A 17,961-nucleotide genomic window follows, 5' to 3' on the forward strand; every position below is an offset into this window, starting at 1 on the left:
TACAGGCATCAAATACATTGTCCTGATGGGCATTGCAGAATTGAGGAACGATAGAAACCCATTTCAAAGCATCAGAGTGATAACAAATACAAGAAACAAACGCGGGCAATCAATAATTGCTCCAAAGTAATAAATAAACACACGCAACATACACGGGTAATCAATCAGTAGACACAAAGGGGAAAAATGAAGAAAGTTACGCGTAATGACTAAGTGCATCGACAAACTTTGCACGATCAGCAGTTTCAACAATGTCAGGACGCAGCTGGTTCCATTTACTGATAGTGCACGGAAAAAACGACTTCTTATAAACAGATGTGCGGGCAAAAATTTCTTTAATCTTTAGGCTGTGATCTATCGTAACACTGATTTCTTTTCTATTTAGGATAACATAATCTTTGCTGACAGGGCGCCTCCCGTGCAACAAGCTCTCGATATTTTCTCAGTGCGGGCCTGAACACGCTAACTGATGGGTAAACACTATATGACCGTTTTTTTTTATTCTTGGAAATACTGAGTTGCATGAAATCGCAGTTGCCTTCTTTTAGCCTCGAGGTCTGATTTGAAGCGCCAAATTCGGACAGGATGGTAGACCTCCAATTAATAAGAATCGGAGAGGCTGTACATGGCTGCCAGTAGCAACGATGTCCAAGATTATTTCTATTCTATCCCACGCAAACGAGTTTGTGGCAAGTGTCCGGCTTTTTATCGGAGAATATAAGGATGATCTTGCTTTTTCGGGATAAGTGTGAACGGCCGACGAAATCCTTCTCAAATTAACTATTTTTATGAGAAGGACTTATTGCCGTTATGAGGCTATACCTTATTGCAGCGAAAGCTACATTGGCCACGAACTTGCGATTTCGCTGCGGCGGTGCTCCGAGGAGGCACAGAGACCGACCTTGAGCCGTCGCCTACAACCGCCACAGCTGGTGGACGCCGCGCCATCTGGCATGACGTCACACCGCGCGCCTCGTCGCGGAGCCGCCGCTTGGCATGACGTCACACCGCCTGCCTCATCGTTGCGCTCGCCTTAGCTTTCGCTACGTATATTCTGGCGTAGCCGAGCTAAGCCACTGCCAATTTTTGATTCACAAAAGTCGGGTGTCTGCACTGTTTCGAAATTCAGTGGCATATTGTTAGGCACCATAGATGAAATGAAAGCGAGAAACCTGCATGGGCTGGCGGATAAGATTTTTCGCTACGGTGACACTTGTTTGGTCTTATACAAAAGCCTGTGGCTACAGTTGAGGGTTGTATATATACACAAATCGAAAATTGGTATATTGAGGAAAGGAAATGAAGCAGTAACAGTCTCACTTGTCTTGGTGGACACCCGAACCGCGCATGATACGCAGCACCCAATTGTAGGTCGCCGGTTGGAATCTCTGCCGCCATCTAGGCTCTAACTTAACTAGTCAGTATATGCTGCACGAAACGCTGAATTGTATGACACCATCCGGAACATCCTGCGGCATGCGGTTGGCATGATTGGACTTTTTCCGACGTGCGGCAAGAACTATATAGGCCAGACGGGAATATGCCTAAATTCCCGCCTGCGTGAACATAACACCTCTTTGAAAGGGGCCCCTTCCTCGAACCTAGCCTTGCACTACAAAGAATGTAATAGTAACGCCTCCGCGCCTGCTTCCCAACAATGTTTTTCACTTCTTAACGACACAAAGGTCTTGTACAATAACAAAGATAGGTTAACTAGGGAAATTAGCAAAGCATTTCATATTCAGAAAAACCACGACACATGCGTAAGCACTCCATCCGTCCTTGTTCATGACTGTGAGATATCGTTTCTTGAAGATCATGGCTGATTGTAACATCTAATCAGTGTTGTTGGCGTCGATCATGCGTGCTCCTGGTTGTTTGTAGAGTATATGTTTTCGTGTTCCGTGCAATAAACCTTCACTTGCTAGTCAGCGCCTGTCCCGTCGTCTTCTTTTCTTGTGTCCCTGTTCCTGCGCTGTTTTTTTCTCAACATTAAAGATCCCCCGAAACTCGGTGGCGTGGAGAGAACGAGACCGAGCGAAATCAGCACTCGTCTTGTCAGCAGGTCGCACAGAAGGGGCTGCCTGGGGACGTCCGCGTGTAAATTCACACAGAAGGGGCTGCCTGGGGACGGACGCGTGTAAATTCACTCTTCGAATGGGATATTCCCAGTGAGCGGTGCACGCAGACTTCTTGAATTCGGGTACCGAGTAGCGCTAATGTGCACTCAAGTGGCTCCGAACTTGCTTGTTGAAGAGGCGACAAAGTGTCGCTTGGATAGAACACAATAATTGCAACTACCGCGCGTGATACACAGCTTCGCTCTGGACCGTACAGCTGTGCACGAGGAAGCGTACACCGCGTTGACATGGACGCCCACAAGGCTCTGGTGCCGCGCTTGCCAACGGAAAATTTTCTGTACGAGTCCTTCCTGACTGCTCGTAACGTCAGTGCTGTAACGATTAGCGGAGCGTTTCTAGCTGACCCACTCCTGTCCTCTCGCCATCCTCTGTAATGTGGCGAGGAAGAAGCGCTACCACGTAAAGAGGAGAGGCCTCGCTTGGCCGTGAGCTCCTTTCATCGCTTGGAGGCCCTCTCGACGCTCCGCGACGGCCGCTCACTTTCAGGTGAAATGGGGAAACGCTCGGACTCGGCTCAAATAACTTTCGATGCAGACGTGCCCGCAGCATTGCTTTCGCGCGTAAAAACCCGTTGTCTCTGCCCGGTAGCCGCAGCCACAAGGGAATACGGGCATTCCAGAGAAGCACATGTGTTTATTAAAGTGGTGGCTAAGGCCCGCATTGACCTCGTCTTCTGTCTGTACGGCAAGAAGCGATTCTGTTTCTCCTTCATGTAAAGCTTTGCTGGTGGTTGGCCCTGCGCTATCAACTCCTGGAACGCCAGCATGGACAACGAGTGACCGTCTCAAGAACGTCCCGCTTAGATAACTGAAGAGCTTTTTTTCCCTGTGAAAAAGGTTGACCCTGACTGGAACGCCCGTACCTGCAAAACGTCGCAAGCGCGTTTGCAGGGAGAGGTGGTACTTGTACACGGCGTCGCGAGCTGGCAGCTCCATTTATGGAGGTGGTCCGTTACGAAACGCAGTGCCCGCAGCGCAGGCTTCGAGTACATCTCCATGCGCGGTCACTCCCATCGAGATCCACGCTGCGGTGATATTAACCACGGTGTAATGGTCTTAACTGAAACAACTAGTTGTTGCAATACAGCGACGCTCCTGGCTGTCCTGTGCGTTTTTTAGTGCCTGAAATTTTACCCTTCGGTTTATTTTCGGCCGCGTGAATTTTTTCGCCTTAGCTTCCCTGACTGGAGTTTCGCGCAAACCGTACCGTCCCGGAAAGCGCCTCTGAACGGCCCGGTCCGCCTAGCACCTCCCGGGTTCCGCAAACTGTCCGCGCGCGCGCGCGCAGCGAACGGCGGCGCCGCAGCGGTGGGCGCTCTCTCCCCCAACCCGCAGCGGCAGGCGACGCGAGCGCCCCCGCGTCCGCCAGCGCGCCCTCCTCGGCGTCCCGGGCCAGTCGCGCGCCGCCGCTGCCGGTAGCGAGGAGTGGGCTTTCGCTTGTGCCGCTGCCGCCGCCGCCGCCGCAATCGCCGCCACCGCCAGCGTCGGTAGTGTGGGCCGCCGAGTGTGTGTGCTTGTGTTGCCGGACGCTAGGACGGATTAGCGGGGCCCTCCGTGGATGAGCGCCTGACGGGAACGACGCCTGGGTAAGTGCGCAGAAATGCGCGGGGGACCCAGCTTTTTGTCGCGAGCACGTGGCGGCCGAAGGAAGGGCGCGTCCACTGCCTCCGTGGCGAGAAAGGGCGTGGTTGAGGCTCTTCCGGCTGGCTCGTTAGCTGCGCCGCCATCGTCGCCAACTGCGCGCCCTGTCAGGAAATGGAGCCTCTGCGGCGGCGCGGCCGTCTCGCGTGTCTAATGAATGACTCAGAGTAGGATCCGGAACTGGCTTCCGCGCCACGCTGTGCCTGCACGTACACTTTGCCGACGACGGCGAACGCGCCGTTTGCCGATAAGGTCCTTATCGTGGTACTGCTGGCGGGCGGCCCGGCCGCGTGGGTTGGCCTCGCGGAGCCCGGTTTCTGGGCTAATCGCCCGTCGTTCCCGTTCGAGGACTGGCCGGACGGGTTGCTACCCTCGGCCTCAGCGGAGAAAGCGCACTTTCCACGCGCGCTTCCGGCCTCTCCGACGGAGGGAGCATCGGCGCGTCGCAAAAGTTGACAGCTGCGACTCATTCTTGGCAAGATATCCTGTTGAGAGAACGAAACGAGGTTGAACGGCAGCCAAGTGTGAGCGCTGGGCTCGAGCCAGTGTTGCCGGACTCGTTTGCATGGTCCGGAATGTGGGTCAGACTGGACTGTCTGACCACCCACGGGCGTTTCGCCGCGTCCGAGCTTTCCTGGGCGAAAGGCTCTCTCGTAGGTGGCTAGGGGACAGAACGAAAAGAGAAGTACGGCCACGCACAGCCAGAAATGTCTCGGTGCAGGCTCCGATTGCTTCAGCGGATGTCGCGCAAGGTCCGCCTTCCGGCCACCACTGGGCGCGGTGCCGTCCTTTAGACAATCTTTCAGGCGCCATCTGCCAGTCCGGTCACGGAGGCACCGTTGCGAAAAATTCAAACCAGCTTGGCGCATTTCCCCGTTCAAGGCGAGGGCTTGCGAAACCCTGCGCCACGTCGCGCGTGGGCGACACCGGAAAGCAGGCTATCTTCTTGTTTTCACTTGGCGCCGTTCCCAGCGCCTCGCTACAGAGCCGCCTCGAGATGCATCAGGCCGGCCATCCTGGACGGTCAGCCAGCGCAGACTGAGCTCTCGATCGGTGGCTGCGAAAGGTCTTGACATCGAGCGATATTTTCGCGCGTGACGGTGTCATCATTCAGCGCCGGTTTCGAGCAGCGGATGTAACTCACTGTTCGGGTGCGTGATGATCGGTTGGATGTATATGTGCCGCGAGATTTGTGTATTGCAACTGTACTAGGTTATTTCTCACTAGCTCATGTGCGCCATAAAATAAAGGTTACGGGAAATGCGCCATGGCAAGAGTAGCGATCGCCACTCTGAAGGCATGGCGTGCATATTTGCGTAGGGCTCTCTCCCGGCTTTGCCCGCCTTTGGCAGGAATCGCGTTGCTCCTTCGCAGTCTCAAGTTTCACAAATGGGCCGCCCGCGTGTAACCGTGGAGACGTGCACGAGATTTGGCCACGTGCTCGGATAAGCACAGTCGTGTCGTTGGGAAGCACGTGGAAAGAAGCAATGCGAAAACCGAAGGTAGAACTGCACCCATTTTATCTGTTCGTCACTTCACTAAGTGTTGGGTCGGCGATCACGTTATAAAAATGTCTCCATGTCGGCGATCACTTACCTCTCTCGCGCGCCGCCTCGATCAAAAGCTGTCGGTAATGACCACCTTAAGGGAGCCTAAAGCTATATTGATCGTCAATTTGACGTATTCAATCTCTTGGGTAGGTTATGAACATTTAGCTGTAAGAGCTCTGCTAGAGTCCTACCATCTACGTTTCATTCTTGCAGCAGTCAGCCGATCAGGGCGACACCACTCGGGACGTCTTCAGCCGCCGTACCCACTTGACGTAGAGCGGCTGACTGACGTCACCTGGGCGGGCCCTGTCTTTCATTGGGCTTGGCCGAGTGAAGTCGCTACTTTTAAATAAAGTACTAATTCTCCCGCAGGAAGCTCATGTGCATACTGTCAACGTCTTATTATTCGCAAGCTCAGTGTTTCGTGAAGCAGAGGTGATAGGCTCCTCAGCTCTCCATTTGCCCGAATTATCGCAGGACCTAATGAGGTGTAGGCGATTCGCGAAAATTAAGTCTTTTACAGTATTTAAAAAAACTGTGCTGACGCAAACGAAGAATAAAATGAGGCACGACACATGTGCCCCTGCGTCTCCTGTCCTTATTCGCCGTAATTTTCAAAATGTGTGCTTATTGTGGAGACAAGTGCGTTCTTGGGCCGTGTGACGTCTGGATCGGTGGGGAGTCCTCCGGATGGCGTCACGCTATGACGCAAGCACAGTGGGCGGAGCAGCCGCCAAGTTTGAGGAGCAAGGCCGCGACATTGGAGCCAAGTTTTGCGCGACGCTAGGGAGAATGCCTAGTCTAAAACATTATGCTCAGAATACGAGCAATCGCGTCATAAATGGCCCGAAAAAAAGAAAAAAAACGCCGTTCGTGAAAACTGCCAGCCAGGAAGGGCTCAGAATCGGCCGCGTCAGGCGCGTGTACTGCTGCTGTGCGATAGTTTAAGCATTTATATATGGCGCCACATAGCGGACCATTTATGTACTACATCGGCTTTTCAAACGTGCCTCACAAGGGGCGCGTTTTTGTGATTATTTCTCTCATGTCTGGGTGGTTGCTTTTCAGTGCTAAACTGGATAATTATGTACGCCGCTCTGCAAATAGTCTTGCACATTTGTAGCCAGGAAACAATCCTATGTAGAGATCGCCTCACGTGTGGAAAATCCAGGCGCTGCCCTTTTTAGTTGCGCAAGCATCAGTCGTCCGCCGTGGGGCTTTTCCTTGTCGATGAGCGCAGTGCCGTCGCCAGTGCACTTTCCGCTAGTGCGAGCGATTTTAACCTAGCTGCACTGCGACGCGCGTTTATCGATCTGCAGTTTTGTTCACTGGAGCGACCGATGCCGGTCAGGAAGCCGGCCTGAGCAGAATTAATTCCTTGTTGGAGAGACCGGTGCCGCGGCGAGCCATTCCTCATCGTCGTATTAGTGTGAATCTCTGCACTAAACACAGGATCCCCTCATTACACACAAACATATTCCTCCTATCACTGTATCACAGTGTGGTGTCTGAATAGAATATGGCATGAAAAACAACTTAGAAAGAAAGGATTATGGCGATGAATAGACCTAGAAAAGGAATGTAACTGAAAGGAAATGGTAATAAAAGCCAAAAAATAAGCAATTGCACTTCTTCAGTTCGGACAGAATACTTTATTGACCAGCATCTCGCGATTAGGCGATGCCGTCGATGCCTTGATTGTTTCTGGATCGCACAACATCTTTGATGCTGTTGTCAGGTCAATTGATATGAAAATGTATTGTCGACGCCACAAATGTTGGTGTGCTTTGATGCTTAATTTGCAGTGAGTTAACGTGCTTCTGTGCATGTTTTGTCTACTGGGGCTCATCTCCATCTCCTGGGAGCTCAACAGGCATGCAGAACGTTGGCCGCAGTGCTGCATAAAAAGAAATTGGGGACCTTTAGAATACGGTCACCCTATTCCAAAATTCTCTATTGTAAATTGTGTGGTTTTAGGACCCGAAGCAGCACATATGCTATGAGGGGCGCGTAGCGGAGGGCTCCGCATTTAGACCACCTGGTGTTCCTTACCGTGCGCCGACATCGCACAGCACACGGGAGTGACGGAAGCATTAGGACCTCGTGCTCACGCACAGTAGACCGTAGAAATTTTGATCTTAAAGTGTAAGAGATGTGTAACAGGTGGCATCATAAACTGGCAATAAAGAGAGACAAAACGTTACTAAACACAAGTGCAAACGCGCGTCGTCGATACAACATGTTTACGCTTGCCGTTTCAGATTGCACAAGGTGTCTGTATTCGTGCGTAATGCTCCGTGCATAAACAACGGCAAGAAGCAAGCGGGGTAGCTTCGAACTAGTGGGCACTCGTTGGAACTATATAAGGACTGCAGCGAGCGAATGCGTGGTCCGTCGCTAGATGCGTGCGTCGTCTTGGTTTTTTTTTTTTTTTTTAACGCGCCTGAGCAAGGAAAAAAACGGTCGTGTGGCTTTGCCACGATTTCTTCGTTTACGCACTGTGCGTAACTGTTTCTCTGCCTCCAGCCCAACCCGAGAGAAGCCGTTTTCTGCCTACAGCCAGACATTGCAGCGTTGAGGCAACCCTCTCTGAAGCACGTCAGAACCGAAGACTACGTCGCTATCCCCGTTGGCCAGTCAAAAGGACCACATTGCCAGCATATCAGGAGTGACCATGTGCCATTCCGTTCACGGCGCACACGTGGCGTCCAGTTTCGCTTGGCGAGCATGACCAGAAGGGCAGAACCGATGGAGCGTGTTCCTGCCCCTTCAGGCAGTCGGCCAAGAGGCAGTCTCCAGGACCACCGCTCTCTCCGGTGCCACCTCGGAGGTGTCTCCTCTCTGGGCCAGCTGCCGGAAGAGTTTGTGGCCGCACGGCTGACACCCGGGCGGATGGCTGGAATGAACCGCACCGACTTCCTGGCGCGGGCCACGTGGCGCAGCACCCCCTTTGTTGTTTCCACTTCGTTGGCTCGCTGTCTGGCAGAAGATTGGGTCTCGCCGCGATGCGAAGCTTGATAGGGTGCCAAGTACGAACGCCATGGAAATACCGAGTCAGGGAAGAAGGATGTTGGAATAGATTTTAAAGCACGTGCAAGCATCTGTTGAAAGCATGGTTCTCGGAGAACTTCGAGAACTGTGCCGTGAACGCGAGCGACGACTGCGCCAAGAGCCGGAACTGCGCGCTCATGAAACGGAGCATAAACTCCAGATGAGGCACCAAGGTCGGGAGGTGCGCGAATCCCCGCCAGACTCACGAGACGGGTGTGCCACGATGGTGCCATTCGGTCGCTTGAGCGTCGATTTCAGCCTTGCGCGTTTTGGTCTGCGAACGGAATTCCAAAAGATGCTGTGAATTTCAGCGGTACATAGCTATAGTATACGCTTGACCGCCTCCTTCGTAGCGAGGCGGGTTTAAGCGACCAGCCTGGTTTTGGTATTGAGGAAAGGAAACGACGCAGTGGCTGTCTCGCATATCTCGGTCGACACCCGAACCGCGCCGTAAGGGAAGGGATAAAGGAGGGAGTAAAAGAAGAAAGGAAGAGGTGCTGGAGTGGAGGCCTCCGGAATAATTTCGACCACCTGGGGATCTCTAACGCGCACTAGCATCGCACAGAACACGGGCGCCTTTTGCGTTTCGCCTCCTTCGAAACGCGGCCGCTGCAGTCGGACTCGAACCCGGGTACTCCGGCTCAGTAGACGAGTGCCTTAACTACTGAGCCATCACGGCAGGCTGCCTGAATCTTTCAGTTTCGCTATGTAACGTTTTTCATTTTTCTTGAGGGGCGGACCACGGAAAATGATCGTATCACCCTCCAAGCAGCGAGTGAAGGAATGCCGCGTCAACGAGACAACACACACACAGTGCTGCGGTCCTGGGAAGCGGTGAGGCCAAGAGCGAAGCTGCCTGGTGCTCCTCTCGACGTCCAAGGGAGGCCGGCTTGTTGTACAGTGCAATCTTCGGCACGAGGCGTTCCCTCTCCTACGGCACACCGTGGCGGGGGGGGCCAAGGGATCCGAGAACGGCTCGTGTCTGTGTGTGCGAAAAGAACAGCTGTATGATATTCCTAGCAGTTTCAGCTGGCACGTGGTTGGCGCAAGCGTCGACCATGCAGCGGGAAACGCCGTCCGCTGCTCGGCGAGTCACGAGGGGGTTCTCCGGAGGGCGCCCCGTCGTTGCTCGGTGGCCCCGTTTCGGAACCGGTTGTCGGGCAGCGAAAGCCGTTTCCGCTTTCGCCGCGGCCTCCTTCGGCCGCCCGGAAGGCGCCCCTGCCCGGCTGGCCCCAAGGCGGTCCTTTGAAACGCTGTTTGCTTGTCACCCGCTGCCTCTGTTGGTGAGTGCCGCCAGTGGACGCCTACTGCGTTCAAGGGTTCCCGAAGCGCGGAGTGTTCACATCTCGTTACGTGGTTCTGGCCTGCTTGCCCTCCCACGTGGCGTATCTGGATCAACAACCGGAAAAAGATCCCAGTGGCTCCGTTAACTCTTCCGGAAGCCGAGGACGCCATTTTGACACAGTGGCCCAGACAGGCTGCGATCACGCTCACGGTCAAGGCTTGTAACAAGGCTACCAAGACTGGGAGAAACGCGGGAAACGATGTGTTCGGAAGGACGCACCGTCCGTTCAGGAACTCTTCTATCAAAAACACACCTCGTGCTTTCGCCACGTCCTGCCAACGTTGTTGGCGGCGCCCACATTGCGATTGCGTCGCTCAGCAGAACCGAGCGTCAGTGGTCTGGAGCAGTGGAGCTTCGGTAATCAGTTATTTTGCGTAGGCTTTTTTTTCTTTCGTGGAACCATATGAAGGCGTGTACTGTGGTTGTAAAATGACTGAATGAAGGTCTCTGAAGGATGACCACTTTCACGTGGCTGGAGAAAAGAGAATTTCATATTTGGCAGCGTGAATGAGCCAGTGATGTGTGGGAAAGGTCCAGAACCTGTAAAAGTTTGGTGGTAAGGACAGTACTGTCACATGTTGCTTTTAAAATGCATGCCGGGACATTTTATTAATCGTACAAGTTTATTTTTATAGCTGTATATTTTCCTTGTAGCTCAGCGTTAGTGCTCATAAGGTATAATGTAGCTGTTTAATTTTTTCTGAGGAAATATATAGCCTGTTATGAACAGACCTTTGACGTGGGATTGGAACCATGAAATTAGCATTCAGAACTAGGTCGGTGCAAGACTTGGATGTTAAGAATAGCCTTGTGTCTCCAGCATACACCTGCATACATGGAGTACGTAGTATCAGAGTCTGTAACAATGTCATTGACGAGACAGAAGGAAGGAAAGGCAGCGAGGTTAACCAGGCATGACACTGATTGGCTACACTGTGCATAGGGAGGACAACAAAAGGAAAAAAATGCAGGGGCAGATTTATAAGTTAATTTTGGAGGGGGCAGTCGCAGTTGAACTGTGTATTTCCTGGAATTTTTTGCCAAAAATTGAGGTTCAGCATGGCTTTTTATCTAAAACTCTTTAGTTAATGGGTGGGGTCCCTAAATCAGCCCATGGTGAAAGAGATTGGAGAGATAAATGTTCAGATATTTGAGACATAGGTTGTGAGATCATTGACAAAAATGCTGAAGAAAGGTGGCACAGAAGGCTTTTGTGGGACCATCGAAATCCATGGGGCGGACTTGAGAGGATTTACTGTTAACGGCACAAATTATCTTCTCTAACTAAAATGTGTGGAACTGTGAAAACACCAAACTGGAGGTCTTTCTACGCCTGCAGTTGATAGCATATCAAAGGGTTACGTGTATGAAAAAATTTGATGTCCACTTCTTAGAATCAGAGGCTTCAATTGGCTTCCCCTTAAGTGGCTGTGACTTCAGATCGTACACTGTCGACCATTACAAATTTGCTTCGTTTGCTTTCTCACTACGGAATTGGGAGCCTAGTGCAGGAACTACACAGTGCTAGCGGAAAAGACAGGATGAAACCTGTGCAATGACTTGCGCCTCATCGACAACTGCTTTAGTGGACAATGGTTACAAGAAGTGCAATACTCTGTAACCTATTTAGAAAAGCCCAGAGCATTTCACTGGTGATTTGGACAGAATGTTGCTTTTTATCAAAGGGCACAATAGAGAGGGAGCAAACTAAAATATGACGAGCACTTCTGAAAGAAAAAAGTATGTGCGCTTAATTTAAGACCAGTATTTTACGAAGATGTGATCACATAGGGGATACTCAAATAATGGCAAGGATGTCACTTCACCTGGAATTTTTAATGCCAAATTAAAGTTATAACTCCTTGTTTTATGGATATTATAGTGGTAAATTCTTACAACATGAGGTAGGATCTTTTCATTTTTACCATAATCTCATGACAACTTTCAGTCAGTTATCAGTTCCTTTACTTGTTTTTGTTACTTAACAACTGGGGTTGAGTATACATACGTAAACTAGACTAAGTGAGGCATAAGCCACATAAGGTACGGTATCTCCCAGGGAATTATGTCTGAGCCACTATTTCTTAACTGCGTGGACATCTCTATATGCCAGCGACACGAACACTTCTTTTTTCTGAAAAGGACTGTTTTATCCTTGAAGTGAAAGCAGACATATGACTCACAGGTCTACCGTGATAACTTCAGATAAACTTCAATATAAAACGAACTAAGTTGATACATAATTTTTTCTTTCAAAAGAACTGTATTGAAACAAAAATTGTGATGCAATCAAACGTGTTGCATCACACGAGTTCCTCGGAATTCTGGCCTAAGACAGCCTAAATTGCTCACTCCACTTTGATAACTTTCGGAGATCTTGTGACCTATTGAAGTTATTTGTAAGCCGAGACTTGCCTTTTTGGTTAAAAAGCAGCAATGTTATACACTTGACCATTCTCAAAATCATTATTTCGTTATGGTGTAGGGAACAACAGGAGGCAGTTTATTATAAAATGCCTGCACATACTACAAAAGAAAAGTTGTGCACCTTATTGAAAAGGTGGCTTATTTGTGCCACTCTGCTCCACTTTTCAGCAGACATATAGAATTAAATAATTAAAATACTATGGTTATAGATTCACATTAACTATTTAACATGCATCTAAGCCTTGCATACATAAAAATAATATATATATATATATATAGTTATGAAATCCTGTAGGATATTGCTGCATTTTTATGTGCCTTTGCAACGAATGTCTAAGGTTACACTGAAATATTATAAATACATTATATTTATTTGTGTTAAATGTTATTTGAGTGTTGTTAATGTCATTTTTAATGTTTCTCAGAAATTGCAGATAAACTTAATGTTTAATTTTTATAACATTTAAACATTCCCAAAGCAGTTAAATACTATTAAAACAAGTTGAAATAATAGCATCCAGACTCAACAAATATAAAAGCATGCACATACATATAGTAGCTCAAGACAAAAGGGTCGACAGACTAGAAGACGGGACAGCCACTACACCAAGAAAGTGAAATGGTGCCCGAAGTACTAGAAATTAAGCTTAATATTACTGAAAGTTGGGCTAGTTGGTTTTGCATATACATAGTAAAGATGGAACGATTGCTAGCTTCTAGTCTGTCGTACTTGTTTTCTTGTACTTCTATGAATATGCGAAACCAACTAGCCTAACTTTCCGTTATTTTAAGCTTTATTTCTAGTACTTTGGGCACTATTTCACTTTCTTGGTGTTAACGCTCGTCCCGTCTTCTAGTCTATTGTCCTTGGTGTCTTGCAATACTATGTATATTCGAAACCAGCTTGCTCAACTTTGTTATTTTATGCATGTGCACTTCCAGAGTCAATCAACTCTGCATGAAGTGAGCTTTTACATAAACAACCATGAGCTCTGCAACAACTACATAAGACATGCAACACTCATGTACTCGCCTGACACATCACATTATGGAACACTCGTCAAATAAACAACATATTATAATTTTTTTGGATCAGCACAATATGCAGTACCAAACTTGCAATAAAGAAAAGATGTGTATGCAGACTATGGTGCACAGAAGTTAACATATCAAAACCCAGAGTTTTTAAACAACCCTGTTTTTCTGATCATGATAGCTATCAGTTCAAGCTCTTGAAAGGAAATTCTGTATGTATTGCTACTTCAAGAAATATGTAGTTTAAATTTTAATGTGAACTGTGTTTTGTGTGCAGTTTGTAAAATGTTTGTGCACTGATTACTCTCAAATGCATTTGTAGGATCTCTGGTCACTTGGCATGTCCTTTGTATTGACATCTTCCCATTGCTCAAGTTGAACTTGAGGTTTCTCGGTGCTACTGAAGAAAGGGGTGTCACTTCTCCAAGAATTATAATTTTCATTCTCATTGGAACTGTAATTTGAATACAATTTTCTATGCTCTGTTTCGTACATTTTTAGGGCACTTTTTCTCCTACTGTTAGGTATAACTGTTCAAATAGGTATACTTGTTCATCTTCTATTCAACCCCATACATTAGTTTGTCTGCCTAGGGAGGAATCCGCCCATTTAGCGTACTCCGAGTGTTGGGTCAAATTGGGAGAGGTGGCTGACATGCCTTTTTGGCATCCTTCTGGGGAACGGTATCATTGTTCATGATTTAAAGGCACGAGTTCATTAGGCCGAGAGCAATGATTTGGTCGAATCAGAGCTGTTTTGATTCAATGGGGATCGATACTTTTTGGGGCCCGTTGTAAGTCTGTGCGCCGCTGTGCAGTGTTCGGGTCGGATAGTGGGCGAGGCCTTTGGCGTAGATTTCGGTTCAGCTGAAATCGGCCGCGACATCTGGCTTCAGCCGGAGCCATGTGAACGTCGTGTTTAAAGTGGGGAAAAGCCACGATGCTTGCGGGCGAAAGTCGGCCGGTAAGGAGGAGGGGGCTGTGCTTCGATCGCGTAGCGGAGGAGGCGGTTTTCTTGGCGAGCGCTGCTGTATAACGGAGCGCTGGAGGGCGATTTAAATCGCTGGCTTCGAGGGATGAAACGTCTGCGCCCGTAGCTCAGACGTCGCGTGTCGAACAGACGACGGCTTCAGCAGAAAGGACGTTATCAGTATTGTCTGAAAGCGAAGGGCTTGGCGAACACAGAGGAAAGCTTTGCCACTTTGGAGCAGCGCCTCCCTCGGTAGTGGCCGGAGACGGGCCAGCGCGAAAGAGCGGTGGAACCCTCCCGTTTCAGCGGCTGGCACTCCTTCCGCGCTCGACTTCCGTCATGGTGGCTGTGTGCAGCCTGATTTCCGAGGAGCTTTCGTGTTTGAGCGAGTTGAGAAACTTTAGCGCCTTCCATATTGTGATCGAGCGTCGTATTGGCCTGCATTTCAGTGTTTATTAAGGATTTCGGGGACTTTTCGGTTAGCTTGTGAGGAAGGTGTAAAGCGACTGACGCCATGGTTGCGGCGGTATGACACGATATAGCGCGATATTCGTTGAGAGCTAGCGCGCAATTGGAGTGTACTTAATGAGGTAGTCCTCTTGCATAGAGGGGCAAGCCGATGGTAACGCCGCGAGGTTGTTGGGGAACCACAGGCAGCTACGACGTGGCTACGACCAAAGTTTCGGAATCGCTTGCCTCCGAGTTCCAGGTCCTGAACTGGCGACTGCACCCAGTGGAGGCCAGTTCTATCGAATCAATAAGGTTTCTCTTGGCTTGTTCGGCACTTACATGAGGCCTCGACGCCGATGCCTGGTGGCCTCGCGTTAGCCGTGCGTAGTGCGCGGGTTATTGACGGGCTCGCTACTTCCTTCCCCGGTCCCGAGCACCTCGTAACGCTTGTGTAGTACCAGGGTCTGTTATCGCCGCTTTTCCAATCGCGAGGAGAAGGGGAAGAGGTGGGGGGGGGGGGGGGTGCTGCGCAGGCAGCCAGCACGTGCGGGCCATGTCACGTGCGTGTCACTTCTCGTAGTGCGCACATTGCTTGAGGTCCCCACAGCCGTGCTTGGTGCGTACTCGGTTGGAGACGCCGTATGCTGTGCGGGAGTTCTCAGAACTGCGGACATTCCTGCGTCTCGTCCACGGGAGCGCTTGACGACACGGCCTGCAGGCTGCAACTGGCTCGCTCCCCCTCACACCTGCGCCCTCGCTCCGCTGTACCATCTCGCATTCGTGACCTCCTCTCTGCGGATTCCCTGTGGCGGGATCTAAAAATCTACTGCGTGAGGTGCGGACGACGGATAGAGTGAATGCGCCGTCATGATGCCCTGCCACCAGGCACGTAGCCAGGACCTTTTCCCGCGAGGGGTGGGGCAGAAAATGTGTTATGCAAGTTGGCTGGCAAAGTCAGGTTCGAGAGACTGCAACGGCCGTTTTCGACAACATAGTAATCTTTTTTTTTTTTTTCGTTCTTATCAATCGCTGGAAGCACTTGTTTCCATTACCAGCGCGGATGCGTGCAGCTTTTACGTGCTTTTTCCACCTGCGAATAACTCTGCAGGACAGACGTGCGGGGCAGTTGGTAGGCTCACAGACTGAACGAGCGTGCCGGAGCCCTTCGTGAATCGGTGTAGAAGAATGCGCTGTAATTATTTTACCACGAGTGACAGTGCTGGGCTGTTCTCGCTCTCTGGTGCCGGCCGCGCGGCTCTCCCGTAGGGCCGCGGTTTTGTCCACGTGTGCATCGGCATCTGAGTGCAAGATAGCTCTGCCTACGTAGCATGCAGAGGAGCAGGTAGCAGCGGACGAAGGACATGTGGCGCCTGTGTGGCCCCCTTTGAGCCTCTCGCTTGCCATGATCCCTGTCATCGCAACGCAGTCGCGGAGAGTTTCCCGCTGACGAGTATCGGTTCAGTTCTCGTTGTCTTCAGAGAACACGAACGGCGGGTGAGCGAAGTGCATGAACGGCCGCATAGCACGCGACTGTCCTAGCGACGCGGGGCGAACCAGCTTGTCGGCAGCGGAAGTGCGCATGGCTGCTGGCAACCCACGCCAACCAAGCAAGGTCGGTGTATGGTCCCATAGCGGGGCTTCACTTTGCCGCACTTAGCCGCGGTGGCAGTGCGTCGCGCAAGAGCCTCCGTACGGCTGACCTCGGGAGTAGAAGGATAGGCGGCGGCTCTTCCGGTGTCCCTCATTAATCGTGCTTTGTTTATGGCACATGCGTTGGGTATGTTGATCCAGTGTAGAAGACGACACAGTTTTTAATCGCGCTTTCTTAATGGCGTATGTGTTTATTATATTGACCCAGTGTAAAAGGCATTCGCAAGTTGAGAAAGTTGGCGACCACATTCGGCGCCTGCATGTTGGCACAGTGCGCGTCGCACCCGTTTCTGAAAAGCGTCGCTGAGTGGCGACACCTCTAGTCTTGAAGGTCACGGCTTCTGACATTTCTGTTACGAAATTTTCAGTATTGATGTAACGACCGGCGCCACCAGCGTCGCCGTGTCCAACATGTGCTGCTAGCAAAGCAAACGCACGTGCTCAGCCTACGCGGAATGAAACAGCGGCGCCCATTCTTGCGACCGATTAGAAATTGACTAGATAAGCGTATAGGCGTCCCTGTATGCGGGTGAATCGGGCTAATCTCACCTATCCGGTGGTGATCGTGCTCGGGGGGCAGGCCAGAGTGAGACTGGGCTTGTTTGTAGAGCGTGCCGTAATTTGTGTGTCGCAGGTCGTCGCATGGGAGCGGAGCGCGGCGCGTGAGGAGCAGTACCAGCAGCAACAGCAGCAGCCCTGGGCCCGGTCGGGCCGTCCGCAGCCGCCAGCGTGGCGACGCCGCCCAGTCCGCCGAGCCCGACGTCGGTGCCGCAGCCGCAGCCGGCGTCGTCGCTCGTGCTGGCCACCGCGCCCGCCTCGCTGGTGGCGGCCAAGGACTCGCGATGGCTGCAGCTCGAGGTGTGCCGCGAGTACCAGCGGAACAAGTGCTCGCGCCAGGACGCCGAGTGCAAGTTCGCCCATCCGCCGCCCAACGTGGAGGTGCAGAACGGCCGGGTCATCGCCTGCTACGACTCCATCAAGGTGAGCGCGCCAAAGAAAACGGATCGCCCGCACCGATACGTTTTTAGCCCCGCGCTGTGTCACCGAGTCGCGCGGAGGCGGCTGCTAAATCGGGCCGCCGCCGCCCCTTTCTCGCGCGCCCCGACTTGTTTAGTCTTGCGGACGCGCGCGTGCCTCTTTTTGGCCGCCGGGCCGCTTTTCGTATTTCGGGAAACGGCCATCGCTGCTGCGGAGCCGCGCGCTGGACGTCCGCGCTTCCGCCGCCCTTGGGCGACCGCCCGGAAGCTTGCGTAACTGGCCTTGGGCGCTTCCTCGGCGACACGCGTCTCATTAGCGGCCGCCCGTCGCGCGACGACGCCATGAGGTGGCTCCGTCATCGAAGGCGCAACTTTTCCTGCTTGCGCGATCCGCTGCTGCGACGCGCCCTCGTGCGGCCGCTTCTCGCCCGCGGTGTCGCCCTCCCGAGCATCGCGTTGCTCAAGGAATGCAGCCATGCGCGCTCCTCCTCCTCTGCCGAGCGTCCCAGGGACGTGGATTCCGTGACGTCACTGGGTGCGGCTGCCCGCCGCAGCCAGTGACGACATCGCTGCTTCTCGCTGAACGTCGCATAGTTACTGCCCCAGTGCCGAAATCATTATTAAGCATGTTCGCAGTTCAGGCGACTATGCGCTCAAATCGGGGATGGATAATTTTTGTTGGCATCTCCTTCGAATCGAGGCGGTGAGGTGGCGCCACCTTCCTTT

General features: G+C 51.5%; 1 protein-coding gene across 2 annotated transcripts in view; it reads left to right on the plus strand.

Moving 5' to 3' along the window:
• The first annotated feature begins 3,505 nt into the window (after nt 1-3,505).
• Nucleotides 3,506-17,961, plus strand: part of LOC149341192 (uncharacterized) — a 64,635-nt gene continuing 50,179 nt past the window's right edge. Inside the window, exon 1 of one of the 2 annotated variants that reach the window (XM_089543119.1) lies at nt 3,506-3,726. The gene's annotated coding sequence lies outside the window, so the exon portion shown is untranslated. Of the gene's footprint in view, nt 3,727-17,105; nt 17,240-17,961 lie in introns of those variants that run through there. The other variant, XM_089543120.1, reaches the window with a different exon arrangement.

The sequence above is a fragment of the Amblyomma mixtum genome, chromosome 5, assembly GCF_055824585.1.
Source record: "Amblyomma mixtum isolate Tamu chromosome 5, ASM5582458v1, whole genome shotgun sequence".
Taxonomy (NCBI): domain Eukaryota; kingdom Metazoa; phylum Arthropoda; class Arachnida; order Ixodida; family Ixodidae; genus Amblyomma; species Amblyomma mixtum.